The 17,782-nt window shown below is 44.3% G+C and overlaps 1 protein-coding gene across 11 annotated transcripts in view; it reads right to left on the bottom strand.

The window, feature by feature from the left end:
* Nucleotides 1-17,782, bottom strand: part of JARID2 (jumonji and AT-rich interaction domain containing 2) — a 243,130-nt gene that overhangs the window by 183,322 nt on the left and 42,026 nt on the right. Inside the window, exon 1 of one of the 11 annotated variants that reach the window (XM_084967453.1) lies at nucleotides 8,396-8,450. The exons of the other annotated variants lie outside the window; for them this stretch is intronic. The gene's annotated coding sequence lies outside the window, so the exon portion shown is untranslated. Of the gene's footprint in view, nucleotides 1-8,395; nucleotides 8,451-17,782 lie in introns of those variants that run through there. 11 annotated transcript variants of the gene reach the window in all.

Below are 17,782 nucleotides of genomic sequence, written 5' to 3'. Positions count from 1 at the left end.
GCAGGAAGCATCATTTTTACACTGTTCTGCAGAGTTATGATAAAAACTCATATTCGTGTATTTTTACATACATCACATGCTTGTTTTGCTCTCATCAGTAGTAGGGGCAGAGGCATTTAAGCAGCACGTCTAGAAATTAAATGAGCTATCTGATATTCACCTATTTCACCAGAGACGTCCAGCCCAAGCCCTGCCAGTCAGTCAGTCCTGGGAAAACCTCCCTTGCCTCCATCTCTTTAGGATGTGGGTAGTTTTGGAAGAAGATTCTAGGTACCATTTTTAAAAATTACACTCCAATGCTCATTACTCAGAGAAAACACAATACGCCTTATCTCCTGAGCCTCCCTCTCTCTTCCCAAACCCCTGCACACGATTATCACCTGGAGACCTTACATTTACTCGACAACACACCGCTCTCCACCCCCATCTGCATGGTGTCTGCACTGTGACATCCAGAAAGTCTTAGCTGTCCTTTGAAAGTGTGCCCACGGCACCCTGGACACTTTGCCTCCCAAAGCACCTGTCTCCTCCCTCTGTCACATCACAACTACTCTTCACCACTGAGTGCCTGGCACTCAGCACGTGTCTGGCATATGGCAGGAGATCAGCAGGTATTTCTCGGATAAACAAACAAAAATTAAACTTATTTTGATCATTCAGATAAAACACTGTTGGTTTTGGTGTGTGTATATGTGTGCGTGTGTCCTTTTATTACTTTTCCTGAACAAATACACGATCTAAATTACACCACCAACAAAGGATTCAACTGCACATACTATTTTCTCACTTGCTGTTTTCACTTACTACATTATGTCATTAAATATTCTTGCTACCATATCATTTTAATGATTGCAGGGAACAGATGTTCACTAATTTAGCCAACCCCCATCGGTTACAATTTTTCACTGTGATACACAGTGAAATACACTTGATACACATCCCTGTGGCCAAGTCTAAATAAATTCCTAGAAGCAGAGTCTGAGTCAAGTAGTGTGCAAAATACCATACTAGCTATGGTGTGCAGCAAAAGCTTAAAACACAAGTTATCATTTTTGAAGGATGCTGATAGGATCGCCACAACCAAAATAATGAGGCACCGGAAATCTTCATCTAACAACTGGCTGAGGGAACAGGGGGTGTTCAGCCCTGAGAAGATGACCGAGCAGCATCTTGGATAAGAGTCAGTTTAGCTCCTTCTGAGGCTGCAACAGGAATCTGTGAACGAGATGGGAAGAGCAAAGAGCTACCCAACACAACCTTGGGGCTGCTGATGTGCTGAGGCTGAGGCAGGCAGGCAGGATCCTGACGGGCAAAGAGTGGGCCAGCCTCACAAGGACTTCAATCACTCAAAAAGGTCACTCATGTTCAACTACCACTGTGTCAACCCGCCAAGGGGCTCCTCAAATGAAACTGGAAAAAAGCCATGATAAAACTTTCCCGCGTCAGCCTAACAACTATCAGAGTATGCGGCGTATTTACTGCACACAAAATGCTCAAAAGAGAACCCGTTTCACCAGTAAGCAAGAGAGTCAGAGTCACAAACAGTGGACTGATCACTGATGACAGCACAGGGCCATGTTTCACCGTGTGGGCCTCGTGTCTTTTCAAAATGAGGGTCTGGCTGAGCCTCACAGCGTAAGACCCTCACATGTAAGAAGAGTAAATGACTCAAATGATAACATTTGTTGGAATTGCCTAATCTCCCCGTTTTTTGAAGAAGGAAGGTATTCAACAGATCAACCGTCACTATTTAACCACAGGGGGGATAGGATTATCTCTTCCTCAATTTTTACCAACGTTCATATGTAAATGAAATAAGTTTCTAAAAGATACTTTTTTCTCTCAAGCCAAGAAAGGAGGAAAACAATTATGCGTTTCTATTTCTATCAAAGACGAGTTTCTTTAGAAAGGCAGGGGAGAGGTGGGGGGTGAGGGTGAAATGCCATACGGTGCGTCAGCATCAAGTTCTTGTGACAATAAGGTTCAGGAGTCAGACTGCCTGAGCGTCTGGCCCCTCTGGCTTCTGTTTCCACATCTCTGTCATGGGTTAACAGTGCCATGCTGACACACATGGCGTAAGGATGAACCGAGTTCATAAATGTAAAACGCTTAGACTAGTGCGCTGCACACAGGAAGTGCCATTTAACTTCAAGACAGTGTCATTTCCAGGTGTACTTAAAAAGGGACAAAACTCACGAGAATAACGCAGGCCCTCAAGTGAGCAAGAAGTGCTGGCGAAGAGATGACTTTAAAATACAAGAGGGGGAGGGAGGTTCCCACCGTGGCTCAGCAGAAATGAATCTGACTAGGATCCATGAGGACACAGGTTTGACCCCCGGCCTCGCTCAGTGGATTAAGGCTCTGGCATTGCTGTGGCTGTGGCATAGGCCAGTGAACATGGCTCCAATTCAACCCCCAGCCTAGTAATTTCCATATGCCAAGGGTTCGGCCCTAAAAAGACAAAACAAAAACAAAAACAAACAAACAAAAAAAACGGGGCGTCTCCCTTGTGGCGCAGCAGAAGAGAATCAGAAACGAATCCAACTCGCATGAGGTCAACAGGCAGGCAGTAGGCTGGCAGCTGTAGCTCCTATTCGACCCCTAGCCTTCCATGTGTCACGGGTGCGGCCCTAAAAAAGCAAAAAACAAAAAACAAACAAAAAAAAACAAGTGGAATCAACTTGCAAACTGTCCAACTCCTGAAAGTTCATTTATTAACTAGCCGTTTAAAACTCAGGATGCATTTCATCATAAAAAGGATGTTTCAAATGGTGGTTGGTTTGAGAACCAACACAAAGGGAGTTAAACTCACTCAGATAATAATTTAAAAAGGAGTTTCCTGGTGGCACAATGGATTAAAGAACCAGCATTGTCACTGCTGTCGCTCAGGTTACAGCTGTGGCACAGGTTTGATCCCTGGCCCAGGAACTTCTGCATGCCAAGGGTGTTAGGGGGGAAAAAAAAAAGCAAAATGACTGGAAACTGCTAAAAGACACTGTGGGGAGAAGAGAAAAACAAAAGAATTTTCTGTGCCAATCTAAAAGGCTGGAAAAATTCACTGTCACCACCATGCTGTGGCAGGAACACTGGAATGGAAACTCTGGTCTGAATGAGAAAAACAAAGTCAGGGCCTTATAGTGCAGCAAGGGCTGGCTTTAGCTGTCACTTGACTAGCTCCAGAGAAAATAATAAAGTTTTAAACTACACTGCCTGGGAGTCTGGAGTTCTTGGACCTGATGAATTATGCACCATAATGAACTCTGCAAATTAACTCAAACCAGGCTCTGCTCTCCTAGGCAATCTGGGCAATGAATGTATTGCTCACTGGCTACTAGTCCAAAGTCTGAAAGTAAACTAATCTCATTAATCGAAGGCAGAGACTAGCTAAAGTACAGATATATACAAAATTTCCCCCAACAAACAAAAGTGTTACTGATTCACAGCAGGGCATCATCAGAAAGTGAAAAATACCCAGAGCAACCTCCAGCCTCAAATACCACCTAATGAAATCCCAGAATAGCCAGGTCCAATTTCCTGGTGGGTGAGATACAAGTCTTTTGTAGAAACCACAACCCCTTCCTTCCAGTAGAGCTCCAAGGAATTTTAAAGTCTGAGTATAAAAGTCAACTGGAGCCTACTAAAGACAGAACAAAGAAAACAGACATTTAAAGTTCAAGGCAGAAGGATGAGGTCGGGAGAAAGGATGAGCTGTCACTCGTCCCTGCCTTAGGCTTGCTCCCCAGCCCACACGGTCCACGTGCCCTCAGGCTTTCGCTCCCACGTTCCTTGCACACTGTTCTGCTGTCCTCTTGTGAAAGGTCCTCCCAGACCAGCTTAAAAGTCCAGACAATTCAAAACTAAACCAGAGCAATGCAGACGGCTTTTTTATTTGGTGTGTGTGGTGGTGGGGAGGTGCTGATAAGATTCTGTTTCTTGGTCCAGGTAGTTCACTTGAAAGTTTAGTGTCTTTAAAGCACCTGAAAATTCGTTTAAAGAAGACAGTATTCTTTTCATTTCCCCAGAATCTGGACTAAACGGCATGTCCCTAAGGTAAAATACTGCCAGGCCAACAACTTCAGCTTCATCCTTAACGAGAAAAGAGGCCAGTGGGAAGGTGGGGGAGCAGGGGAAAGCAACCAAGATTGTGTGGTCGCTACTAGGCTTAACATACTCCAAAGGACATTCAGGACACACCACAGGCCCCTCCCCCTCAAACACAGCCACCTGATGCGAAGCACTTAAAGCAGCTGCCATTCGTGATCTCAAAGTATGAAAACTGAAGTTACCTGCCAGCCGGAACTCAGAACACTGTCAGCCTTGAGAAAGTGCAGCTACAGCTTTGAAAAACCTGACATTTAGAAAGGATATCGATTTGGTCCCACAAGAGGGTCTCTAGAAATGTAAACTGAATTCTTCTTTGGGTTAAAAAAAAAAAAAAAAAAACATAGCCAACACAATGTTCAGAATGACGTGTGTGTGTGTCTGTGTGTATGTGTACAGACAGCACAGCACCCTAGAGAGATGGTGAGATCCCTTGTAAACAGCCATACCCTGTCCAGGTAAATCCTGAGACTTCATCTGAACTGGTAAGCACAGCTCTTACAAACATGCTAGGTACTGAAGGAATAATCCAAAGAAATCAGTACAAAAAATCCAAGGCCAAGAACGCTTAAGGCCACCTGCACTCCCTCTATGCTCCATCAACAGGACCTCTGCTTCTGGCCTCTTACCCAACGAGAAGGTCAGGGTCCGCAGCGGAAGTAACCGCTTTACTCACACATCAGAACCCCCTTTCTGGCTTGAACTGAAACTCATCCACAGGGGAAACGGCACCAAAGAATGAAACCGGTATTAACGCTAAGCTGAACTAGGTTGGAGGAAAAGACCGTGAAGAAGGGAAGGAGCAGTGAACCAGAAACGGCCACGGCCACAGGCATCCAGCTGCCTGGGAGCAGCTCCACACAGTGGGGCCTTTTCGGTCTCCTTGAGGTGAGGCCGTCACCAGCCTGCACCCCACCCCAGCCCCACCCTGCAGGGAGGGTGCACCCAGATGTCAACTGCTCTCAGAGAGGAAACCCTCCGGGAGCTGCACGACCTAAGGTGTTCAAGACCACCAGCCAACCCAAGTAGCCGGTGTCTAAATCATTCCCCGCACCGCTACAACGGTGCCCCACTGCTACAGCAATGACCCACCGCCACAACGGTGCCCCAGCGCTGCTACAGCAATGCCAGCAGTGCCCCTGACATTCCAGACACAAACCCTGGCCAAAGCCAGGGCTCCTTTTCCATCCAACTACAATTACAGGCAAGAAGCCCTGTGCAACGAAACTGAAGGCCTGTGCCTCCTCCCAGGAGGCGCCCCTCTGGCCAAGTGCCAAGAAGGTGCAACTGCAGCGCCCCCAGGACAGACGTTTCACACCTTCCAGCCCAATTGGCCCTAAAAAGCCTTCAGCTAAGAGGAGATGGAACCCAGTAGAACAGCTGCCTCCAAGCCTCTCTCCACCACAGCGGGCAGCAAGGATACCGCCCAGCACTCCTGAAACCAGGCTGTCCCCTCCAGCATGTGCTCTGCACACATGGAGACTCAAGGCGAACGCTGAGCCTGCTCAGCTCCTGGCCATAACTAGGGAAAGACAGCAAAGAAACTGTCCAAGGCTAAGAGTGGGATTCGGGGCAGAAATCCACAGAGCAGCCGGCGGGCCTCCAATGAAACGTTCAATAAATATTTGTTGACTGATTTTTGAAGAGATGATTAAGGGCTAGAGGAAAAAAGGCCACGGGACAAAGGTCAACAGTAAAGCATCCGTCATCCAGAAATGGGCGTCTGTGAAGGCCAAGTGAGGGTGGTCTGGTTGCTGCAGAGAGGGCTGTACCCCCACCAGCTGGCTTCTTCCAGGGTCGGCAACTCGCAGGCCTGGGAAAGGCTGCCAGCAGGCTGGGAATCGTCCAGCTTCACGTTATTCCTCTGAAGAACGAATGAATCAACAAACTCTCTGCAAGGCTACCAAAAGGTACAGGTTCATCTCCCCAAACTGTAGTGAGGATTGCTGAACACCAACTCCAGGCAGCAGGAACAAGGAGGAGCAACAGAAAAAGGCCAGGACGAAGGAAGTGAGATCAAGGCCAGCTGGTTCCCTAGAGGAGTAACCCCTACCTCCTGCGCTTACTCCAGAAACCTTTGCAAGCAGCTGACATCGGGTTACCTCCCAGGCCACCCGCAACCCTGCCCCATCCCAGCTGAAGAATACTGAGGCACAGAGAACAGAAGCAACTTGCCAAAGGTCACACAGAAAGTGGCAGAGGTGGGGTTCCAACCCAGTGCTCTGAACCACAAATTACGTCCTGGGGGTTCAGTGCCAGGTTCGAGATTACCTATCACTAAACCTACAGCAGGATTCACCGCAGGTGAAGGAAAAAGAAGGCACCCCCCACAAACAATACACAGCGAGGCCTGCCCCTAGGATCACCGTCCAAAGCGGGAACCATCTGTTCCCTGCAGCCACTGCCTAGTCCAACCAGCTTACTGTGTTGAATGGTGACTGGGTTTGGGGCTTTTCTTAGGGGCAGGATGTTGACTCCAGCATTAAAAATACGACTCAAGGGAGTTCCCGTCATGGCACAGTGGTTAATGATCTGACTAGGAACCATGAGGTTGTGGGTTCGATCCCTGGCCTCGCTCAGTGGGTTAAGGATCAAGGCGTTGCCGTGAGCCATGGTGTAGGGATGCAGGCGCAGCTCAGATCCCGCATTGCTGTGGCTGTGGTGTAGGCCGGCGGCTGCAGGTCCAATTGGACCCCTAGCCTGGGAACCTCCATATGCTGCAGATGCGGCCCTAGAAAAGACAAAAATAATAATAATACTCAAGATTTTAATCACAATCATTTAAAAAATAATAAACGAGGGTCAACTCTTCTCCCAATATATCTTACTTGATTGAGCAAAAAGGGCAACAAGCAGTTTAAACAGCACTTCCAATAAATTAAAGCAAACAAAAGTGATGAACGTGAGAAAGTCAAGCCCTAAGGAGAAAACGCATCCTAGAGAGCCAAGGCCAGCAGCATCTGGACTTGCAAGGGGGCAGGGGGCCAATGACACAGTCCCACTCCCCACGCCCACTGCTCAGGACAGGCCGGAAGCCCGCCTGACACTCACACTCTCAGGCCTGAACCAGAACAGCCGTCTCAGCAAGCAAGATCCCCGGGGGGCCCCTGTGCAGGTTTGAGAAGTGCTGCCTTAAGTAAGTGTGTGTGCGCGCCTAAGACCCCATCACGCTTTCCTGTGAAAAGCGAGCCGAGGGCAAGGGGGTGAAGGAACCAATCAACTGCTACAAGGCTGTCAAGATCAGCTCCAGATTCCTATACTTTTCATTTATAAATCACAAACTAGAAGTGCGATTTTATTCTAATTCTGCCATCAAGTGTGAACAAGAGGAAATTTACTAAAAATCCTTTGCAGTTCTTAACTGCCATCTATTCTGAAAATTAACCACCAGAAATCCTGTGACTGCTGTATGTGTATTATTAAATGATGTTCTCTTATTCTTTGCATTAAAATTGTCCGTCCTGGGCAATGGACAGGAAGCACATTTCAGTTTTATAAGAAATCCCCAGTTACTAAAAGTGAATCACTCTAAAATGAATGAAGCTAGCAAAATAAGACTACAAAAAAAGGAGTGAAGAGACATGACAACAGGGACCACTCTCTACCAAGATAAAGCACATACATAAATCATCCTGAACATTATCCAGGCAAAAACAAAACTTCCCGCATTCGGTTTTTAGCTACTAAAGCTGCAACGAATAGCTTCCTCATCACTTTTAAAGTAACAAATTGGAAATAATTATAAAATAAAAGATGAGTATGTCATGAACTGTTCCCCTCATATGTACAAGGAGTCATAAACCATACCGCCACCCCCGCTTAGGGATATACTTTTCCCCTGAGTTACTAGTGACTCAAAAAACACATCAACATGCAATTCACCAACATCGACAATCTGTGTTAATCAAATTTTTTCTACTCCACAAAAATAAAGAACTCTCCTTATTATAACCTAGTTCACAAAACCAGACATTTCCTTCACAGGCTAATAATAAAATGCGTCCATCAACCCACGAAGAGCGCAGCCTCATTTTCTGGTCTGAACTCAATATTCAAGTACCTATGAATTTCCCTTACGTTGCAAATATAGAGGACCACTGCAGTTCTGCATTCATTCTTCTTATCAAACCACAGCAGAAAAGAAAACAGAATCATCCCACCCAAACCACTCTTAAGAACTTACAGGCTGCAGGGTTAACTCTGTAAAAGAAATAAAATCTGGCCAACATTCCCCGTTTAATGCGATCCTCTCACAATGGAAGATGGATTGCAATTATCCATTAATGTCACCTACCTTCCACAGTCAATAAATAAATGCCACTTCCCGTCACTCAGATGAATCCTGAGTGAAAGGCTAGAAAGAAATAAAGATAAAAATGAGATTCTGTAAATATCTAAGGAACACACTGATGACTGATTTCAAGCCAAAACATCTAGAACTTGTGACAGAAAGTGAAATGCTGGTGATTAATATGGTCCCACTTCTAAATGCATTCAAGTTAGGCTAACACTCTCATCAGTCTCTTTAAAGATTAAAAAAACAAAGTGAAAAAAGCCTTCAGGTTCCAATTTTCTGGCTCGAGTCACACCCTATCATTTGGTAGCTTTCTTCCTTACAAGGCCCTGCTGTTCCTTTGGAATTTTTAAAGACCTGGGATTTGAACAATTACAGCCATCTCAGAAAGAGTTACTGAAAGCCTAGATACCTATACACTGCTTTAAATGTTTGCCTTGAAGTCTTCAGTTTTTAGGGAGACTTCGGAGAGAATCATTCCTTGTTCTTTTCTTTTATACCCAGAATCTTCTCAGCCCAATGTATTCATTCTCCTTCCTGCTTGGTAGCTCACTCACTCGGAGTAACCCTAACCCTTCTTTAAAAACTACTGCAAATGCACGATTTGGGAAAACACCAGGGGACTGCCTGCTCCCTTTCTCCATCTCTCTCCATCTCTCTCTCTCTCTCTCTTACACTCACACACACACACACACACACACACACACACACACACACACGCACACACACACGCCGCAGCAGCAGCATGGGGGCATTTGGTCTTTGCAAAGAGGCTCCACCATGCAAGTAATTGGCTCATAAATTTCATTCATAACTTGAAACAGAAAGGGCCCAAAATGAGCGATCTGTAATTTTAAATGTTGTCATTATTCTCCTGGCCGCAAGCGGTTAAGGAAGAAGGCCTTTCGAGCTCGTGAATTACAGGTGCAGTTTATTACTCTCAATGAGCTCAGAACAAGCACAGCATCTCGGGAAGCTGGAGCCAAGAGGGAAAGGAGGTCAGCTGTGAGCCTAGATGCTTCCATAGACTGAAGCTGAAATGTCACTTATCCCATCACAGTGGATCAATCCTTCCTGCTACCAGGCGCTCCCTCCTCCCCCACTGCCCACAGCACACCTTTGAGATGGAGAAGTTTTACACGCATATTATGCATCTTTCCTTAAAATATATTTCAGATCAGGTTTTGCAAATTGGTCTTTAAGCAGAGGAATTTACATGCTTAAGCCATGAAAGGTATGGCAGTCAGATAATTAGGAAAAACACATCCAACCTCCACCACTGAAGTTTCCCAACAGATTTCCAAATGGAAGTACAGACAATCTCACTCTGGACCCTGACTTATTCTTACAAATACTAATTAGAAATCACCTTTCAGGCAGATTTGCAATTCCGTGAATGGAGACATTGGAAACCTTAGCATGGGGCGGGGAGGGGGGGAAGCACGTGTTAGGCAGTCCACACCCATAGGCCTGAGGTCCTGGCCAACTTAGCCCTAGTTTTCTTAAGGGGCAGCAGGCAACATGATAATAAAGACGAGACTCAGTGATCAGCCTCCAGGCAAGCACGGCAGACCAACAGAAAATATGATTCAATACAAAAACTCTTATCTTATTCGCCCACGCCCACCCCTTTGAAGGGAGGAAACTGGCAAGGTTGCCTCAATAACTTCCGGCCAAATGGCTCTGGAAACCGTGGCGGGGCCATCTGTGTGGCCCCCAAGCGTCGCTGCAGTGGAAAAAAAAAGGGAACCAAGACCAAGATCACAGGTTTAGGCAGAGCAAGGTGGACGTGCTCTTATTTCCCCTCCCAGGCCTAACTCAGCAAGAAACCAGTGCTTCTGAATGCAGGCCAACCTGGCTTTGAATGCCAGCTCCACCCCTTCTCCAAACTGCAAATGCCCTCCTACAGAAAGGGGGTACAACACCTCCTGAGAGCAGAGGGCGCTGAGCTGAAGCTGGGTCTCAACAATGTTTTGGCTCCCACTAAAACTGCTGGCCCCAGCCCCTTCCCAAAGAAAGACCCCACCCAGACAGAGACCAATGCCATTCCTTCCCAGTATCAAACACACCTGCTGTAGAAAAGCCCAAAATCTGAGTCATCCTACAGACACCTTCACTTGCACAAATTACTTACTGGTAGCAGAGGCATGATCAGAGCACAGTCGATGCTCTTTCGACTACTTTGGTCTTTCTCAAAGAGGGTTCCACAAAACCCTAGGTCCAGGGTTAGTATTCGAAATCAGGGTTCATTAACCCAACTAAGTTTGAGAGGTGTCAGCTTTAAACAAGTTTCTCTCCCTTAGCTTCGTTCCTGTGGCCTGTGATTCTCTAAGAAATCTGGCCACGGAAACTTCCTTCCCCTGCCCTCCCACCCCCCACCCCAGGAAGCATAACAAATTTCTCAGAACACCCTTGGGATACACCTCACTCACTTTTGTTGGCAGTTTGATTCAGGTCTCTATTTGGGAAGGAGAGTGTTTTTCGAAGTAACCTACAGATGAATGTTCGCTGTAAAAGTAAATAATACTGAGTATACTGGGTAAAAATAGGAGTTTGTTCAGAGAAACAGGAAAAGGCAATGATCCTTATCCTTGGAGGTTCCAAGCGTACGAATTAAGTTGGTAACGAAACATAACTAGAGAAACTCATAGAATGTCAACTTCTCATTGTAGTGGTGAACTCTCAGGCCTTACCAGAACTACATGACTTCACTACAAACTACCTAACAAAACACATATGGCTTGGGCACAGCTGTTATTTAAAGAAAAATAGAGCTAGGACTTGCCAAAATGATCCAGAGGACAGAAAACCCCGGGAGCAGTGGCCTAATCGCCCTTGTATAAGGTATGAGGAAGGAGGGCCTGGGAAAAAGCATGAGTTACATAAGCATAAGCACATCAACAGTAGCTGACTCCAGCTGAAAAGAATCAAACACCAGGTTTAAACACTGCTGAAGAGTCCTTAGTTTTAACTTAGTTTAGGAATTCTGAGACTTGCTACAGGATTACCCAAACTGGGAATGGACAAATCAAGGAGAGAGATGGTCAGAGGATGCGAGCAGGAAACACCACAGGGACAAAACCCACACTGGAGATGCTAGGGACACTGCATGTAAACCAAAATGGAAGAGAAACAAATAAAAAACAGGAGTTCCTTTGCTGTGCAGCAGGTTAGGGATCCGGGGCTGTCACTGCAGCAGCCCAGGAGGCTGCTGAGGCACGGGTTAGCTCCCGGGCCCGGGGCCGCGGCCAAGTAAAATAAAATAAAAATAAAAAATAAAAAACGTTAACAGCTTGAAACCATAAAATGGTCAAGATACCTAGGGGTTGGGAACCTACGAGGTGAGCCTGGCACGCCTCGCTGTGTCAGAGAATAAGAAAGTGCTAAGACGCTAAGAGGGCATCCGACACGGAGGGACACAGCAAACAGCTTAAAAGCTTAAAGGGCCCCCAGTATAAACTTCCTCCCTGACAACTGTACTATGATTTTGTAAATACGTATTTGGGGAAAAGGGGGTATTATGTCTGCAACTTACACCCAAATGATTCAGAATAAGAATATGAATATGTGATGGGGGAGGGACAGAGAGAGAAAGAGAGGAGAGAAACTATAACCCAACATGACAAAACATGACATGACAGGAATGCTTTGCAGTATTTTTGCAACTTTTCAGTTAAAAATAATTTTTAAAACATACCACAAGAGGAGTACCTGCTGTTACCACAGCAAGTTAAGAATCTGACTGCATGGGATTCCCGTCATGGCTCAGCAGAAACGAATCTGACTAGCATCCATGAGGACAAAGGTTCGATCCCTGGCCTTGCTCAGTGGGTTAAGGATCTGGCGTTGCTGTGCCTGTGGTGGAGGTCAGCAGCTACAACTGTGATTCAGCCCCTAGCCTGGGAACCTCCATATGCCGTGGGTGTGGCCCTAAAAAGGGGGGGAAAAAAAAAAAAAAAAGAATCTGACTACAGCAGCTGAGGTTACTGTGGAGGCACCCAGTTTGACCCCCAACCCAGCACAGTGGGATCCAGCATTGCTGCAGCTGGAATTCAATCCCAGGCCAGGGAACTCCCATACACTGTGGATGGGGCCATTAAAAAAAAAAAAAAAAAAAGAAGAAGAAAAAATAAAAATTTTTTTTAAAAAATCAATTAATAAAACCAAGAGCTGGTTCTTTGAAAAGGTAAACAAAATTGACAAACCCCTGGCCAGACTCACTAAAACGAGGAGAGAAAGAACCCAAATAAACAAAATTATAAACAAAAAAGGAGAAATCACAACGGATACAGCAGAAATACAAAAAACCATAAGAGAATACTATGAACAACTATACGGCAACAAGTTTGACAATCTGGAAGAAATGGACAATTTTCTAGAATCTTACAGCCTGCCAAAACTGAATCAAGAAGAAACAGACCAACTGAACAGACCGATCACTAGAAATGAAATTGAAGATGTCATAAAAACACTCCCTACAAATAAAGTCCAGGACCAGATGGCTTCACAGGCAAATTCTATCAAACATATAAAGAGGAATTGGTGCCCATCCTCCTTAAACTCTTTCAAAAGGTTGAAGAAGAAGGAATACTCCCAAAGACATTCTATGATGCCACCATCACCCTCATTCCAAAACCAGACAGAGATACCACCAAAAAAGAAAACTATCGGCCAATATCATTGATGAATATAGCTGCAAAAATTCTCAACAAAATCTTAGCCAACCGAATCCAACAACATACCAAAAAAATTATACACCATGACCAGGTAGGGTTCATCCCAGGTTCACAAGGATGGTTCAACATACGCAAATCAATCAACATCATACACATTAACAAAAGAAAAGTCAAAAATCATATGATCATCTCAATAGACGCAGAAAAAGCATTTGACAAAGTCCAACATCCATTCATGATCAAGACCCTCGCCAAAATGGGTATAGAGGGAACATTCCTGAACATAATCACAGCCATTTATGACAAACCCACAGCAAATATAATACTCAATGGGGAAAAACTGAAAGCCTTCTCACTCAAATCTGGAACAAGACAGGAATGCCCACTCTCACCACTGCTCTTCAACACAGTTTTGGAAGTCCTAGCCACAGCAATTAGGCAAACAAAAGAAACAAAAGGCATCCATATAGGAAGAGAAGAGATCAAACTGTCACTGTATGCAGATGATATGATACTATACATAGAAAACCCTAAGGACTCAACCCAAAAACTACTTGAACTGATTAATAAATTCAGCAAAGTAGCAGGCTATAAGATTAACATTCAGAAGTCAGCTGCATTTCTGTATACCAGCAATGAAATATTAGAAGAGGAATACAAAAATACAATACCTAGTAAAACTGCACCTCACAAAATCAAATAGCTCGGAATACACCTGACCAAAGATGTAAAGGACCCATATGCCGAGAACTATAAAACTTTAATCAAAGAAATCAAAGATGATGTAAAGAAATGGAAAGATATTCCATGTTCCTGGATTGGGAAAATCAATATTGTAAAAATGGCCATACTACCCAAAGCAATCTACAGATTCAATGCAATCCCTATCAAATTACCCATGATATTTTTCACAAAACTAGAACAAACAATCCAAACATTTATATGGAACAACAAAAGACCCAGAATCGCCAAAGCAATCCTGAGAAACAAAAACCAAGCAGGAGGCATAACTCTCCCAGACTTCAAGAAATACTACAAAGCCACAGTCATCAAAACAGTGTGGTACTGGTATCAAAACAGACAGACAGACCAATGGAACAGAATAGAGAACCCAGAAATAAACCCTGACACCTATGGTCAATTAATCTTTGACAAGGGAGGCAAGAACATCAAATGGGAAAAGGAAAGTCTATTCAGCAAGCATTGCTGGGAAACCTGGACAGCTGCATGCAAAGCAACGAAACTAGAACACACCCTCACACCATGCACAAAAATAAACTCCAAATGGCTGAAAGACTTAAATATACGACAGCACACCATCAAACTCCTAGAAGACAACATAGGCAAAACACTCTCTGACATCAACATCATGAATATTTTCTCAGGCCAGTCTCCCAAAGCAATAGAAATTAGAGCAAAAATAAACCCATGGGACCTCATCAAACTGAAAAGCTTTTGCACAGCAAAGGAAACCCAAAAGACAACTTACAGAATGGGAGAAAATAGTTTCAAATGATGCAACCGACAAGGGCTTAATCTCTAGAATATATAAACAACTTATACAATCCAACAGCAAAAAAGCCAATCAATCAATGGAAAAATGGGCAAAAGACCTGAATAGACATTTCTCCAAGGAAGATATACAGATGGCCAGCAAACACATGAGAAAATGCTCAACATTGCTGATTATAAGAGAAATGCAAATCAAAACTACCATGAGATACTACCTCACACCAGTCAGAATGGCCATCATTAATAAATCCACAAATCACAAGTGCTGGAGGGGCTGTGGAGAAAGGGGAACCCTCCTGCACTGTTGGTGGGAATGTCAACTGGTACCGCCACTATGGAGAACAGTTTGGAGATACCTTAGAAATCTATACATAGAACTTCCATATGACCCCACAATCCCACTCTTGGGCATCTATCCGGACAAAACTCTACTTAAAAGAGACACATGCACCCGCATGTTCATTGCAACACTATTCACAACAGCTAGGACATGGAAACAACCCAAATGTCCATCAACAGATGATTGGATTCGGAAGATGTGGTATATATATATACACAATGGAATACTACTCAGCCATAAAAAAGGATGACATCATGCCATTTGCAGCAACATGGATGGAACTAGAGAATCTCATCCTGAGTGAAATGAGCCAGAAAGACAAAGACAAATACCATATGATATCACTTATAACTGGAATCTAATATCTAGCACAAATGAACATCTCCACAGAAAAGAAAATAATGGACTTGGAGAAGAGACTTGCGGCTGCCTGATGGGAGGGGGAGGGAGTGGGAGGGATGGGGAGCTTGGTCTTATCAGACACAACTTAGAATAGATTTACAAGGAGATCCTGCTGAGTAGCATTGAAAACTTTGTCTAGATACTCATGTTGCAACAGAACAAAGGGTGGGGGGAAAAATGTAATTGTAATGTATACATGTAAGGATAACTTGATCCCCTTGCTGTACAGTGGGAAAATAAAAAAAAAAAAAAATCAAAGGAAACAAGGGGCGTAAAGTCACTGTAGGTTCTGAGACATGAGGATATTCGAGTATCCTTGCTTTTGTCTTCTCTAGCAAAACCTGCAAGTTCAAACCCTCCAATGAACATCCACGACAAATACCCAATTGCACTAAAATAATAAAAAATAGCATTCACTTCAAACTAATGAAAATGTTACTGACAAAGACTCTTCTTCTTCTAAGTTGTTTAAAAAACAAAAGGTAATTTTCTTTGTGGACTGAAAAGGAAGCAAGATCAGAAAATGAAGTATACCGATTGAGGGAAAAAAAACAAACAAACCTTTGTTTCTACACTAAGATCCAGCCTCACAAAAGGGGAGAAAGCCATAGGCCTGGCAGAAGTGGTCTCTGTGTACGTTTATGTGAGCCATAAAATGTTTTCTAAATATAAAACCCTAAGCAGCCAAAGGGTTGTTCAATAATGAAATTTACATTTCTTAAACTCTTCATCATCTAGCAATCTCCTCACAGCCCAGGCTTCCAGCAATCCCAGTATCATTTTCATTACACCCAGAAGCAGGTACCCCAGAACTAGTGTTCAACTATAGAAACTGAAATTATACAATCTATCAAATGTCTCTGGCTTCATCAAGACAGTCAATTTAGTTAGATCACACAATCTTCACTTTAGGGCCAGAGTAAAAATAGCTAGTCAACTGAAAAAAAATTTCCAATTAAAATGGCTCCAAAATGCTAACTGTTTCACACGTCTTGAAATCTTACTACTTGTATAAAATTAACCTCATTAACATTAACAATGCCACTTCTGGTCACACCAAGAGTCTACACAATGCAATGAGATGGCTCTTGACCAGGGAGAAATTTCAGAAGACCGTGGTGGGCAAGTTCCAGCTGGTTACCTGCTATGGTGCTTTCAGGTTCATCTAAATCTTTGAAGAAATTTATAGGTTTTCTAAGAAATCACACTGTTGATCCACCAAAATGAAAAGGTTCTCTGAGTTCACCACATTCTCTCCTAAAGCAACTTCTGCTCCCCGATCCTCCCTCTTTCCAAGCTGCCCGCTGTCCCTCTCCAGGTGACAAAGTCCTTCCCCTGTCTCTTCTCCATTAGAAGTCAGGTGGAGGCCCTAACCCTGAGGTCACCCCCAAGAGACTTCAGGATACAGATCACCACCAGCCCAGCTTAAAAGTCTTAAATTCATGGTTCACCGATTCCTGATTACCGCAAGCCCTGCCTCTCCGGGCTCATCTTCCTCGTGGCCTGCAGTGACCTCTCCACTCCAGCAATGGACACACCAACATGCACAGGCATGCGCACAGGCACACACACGCCCATGGCCCTCCAGGCCCTGGTGCTCTGCAATGTTCTTTCTGACTCTGCTTCTCTAAGCACGCAAGCCTCAGCCTTTTTCCTACGGTCCACTCCTGCAGAAAGCCCTCCCTGACCCAACACCAACTTCCACATGAGTCAGGCACTCCCTTTCTGGAAGCTTCTGTCATGTCCCTCAGTCCAGTGGCATACTATATATAATGTCAGCTTGTGTACCTATCTCCCCTGCTAGACAATGAGATTCCTAAGATTAAAGGATAATGTTTTCAAGTAAATCAAAGACCATTCCACAAAACCTTATCACAAAGGTTTCCAATGTCCTTTCAAATGTAAAGTCCACTAATTCCTTTGTTTAAAAAATATGTGTCCTTTCAAAGAACACAGAATTCTGATTTATTAGTAGAAAGATTAAGAGGGATCACAACTTAGATAAGAAAAGGGGAAAGGAGTTATCCTTGAAATGAGACCAACTTCCCTTTACACCAGGAATTCATGGTGCCTGAGGAGGTCTGCCACTTCTACAGACCTGTGCAAAATCGATAAGGGAAAAAACGCAAACAGACCTAAATCCAAACACAGATCAGCAATCGCAAAGGTTAATGACACTCTAGTCCAGGGACCCCTAGTGACAGGGTTCAGATTCAAGGGCATCCAACAGGCCCAGGAAGGGTAAGGCATCTCTTTGAGGATCTCCCACTATTTCAAAATCCAGTGCAGTAAGAGGTAGAAATAGGAAATGAGTAAGCCTAGAGCTGCCTGGGTAACCTTCTTTTAACTGATCAGTTTCTGAGATTGCTTTGGGGACACCCAGCTTTCCAAAAGCAAATTGTTTTCAAGGCTTGATGGCAAATGACAGTCCTGAGCGGATTCACCAGAATACTGTTA

Source organism: Sus scrofa, chromosome 7 (genome assembly GCF_054392235.1).
Source record: "Sus scrofa isolate SSC_HxYL_T2T_F1_AM1 chromosome 7, Sscrofa_HxYL_maternal_Yorkshire_Landrace_v2.0, whole genome shotgun sequence".
Taxonomy (NCBI): Eukaryota; Metazoa; Chordata; class Mammalia; order Artiodactyla; family Suidae; genus Sus; species Sus scrofa.
The sequence above is the reverse complement of the archived record's forward strand: the minus strand, read 5'-3'. Positions and strand labels throughout refer to the sequence as shown.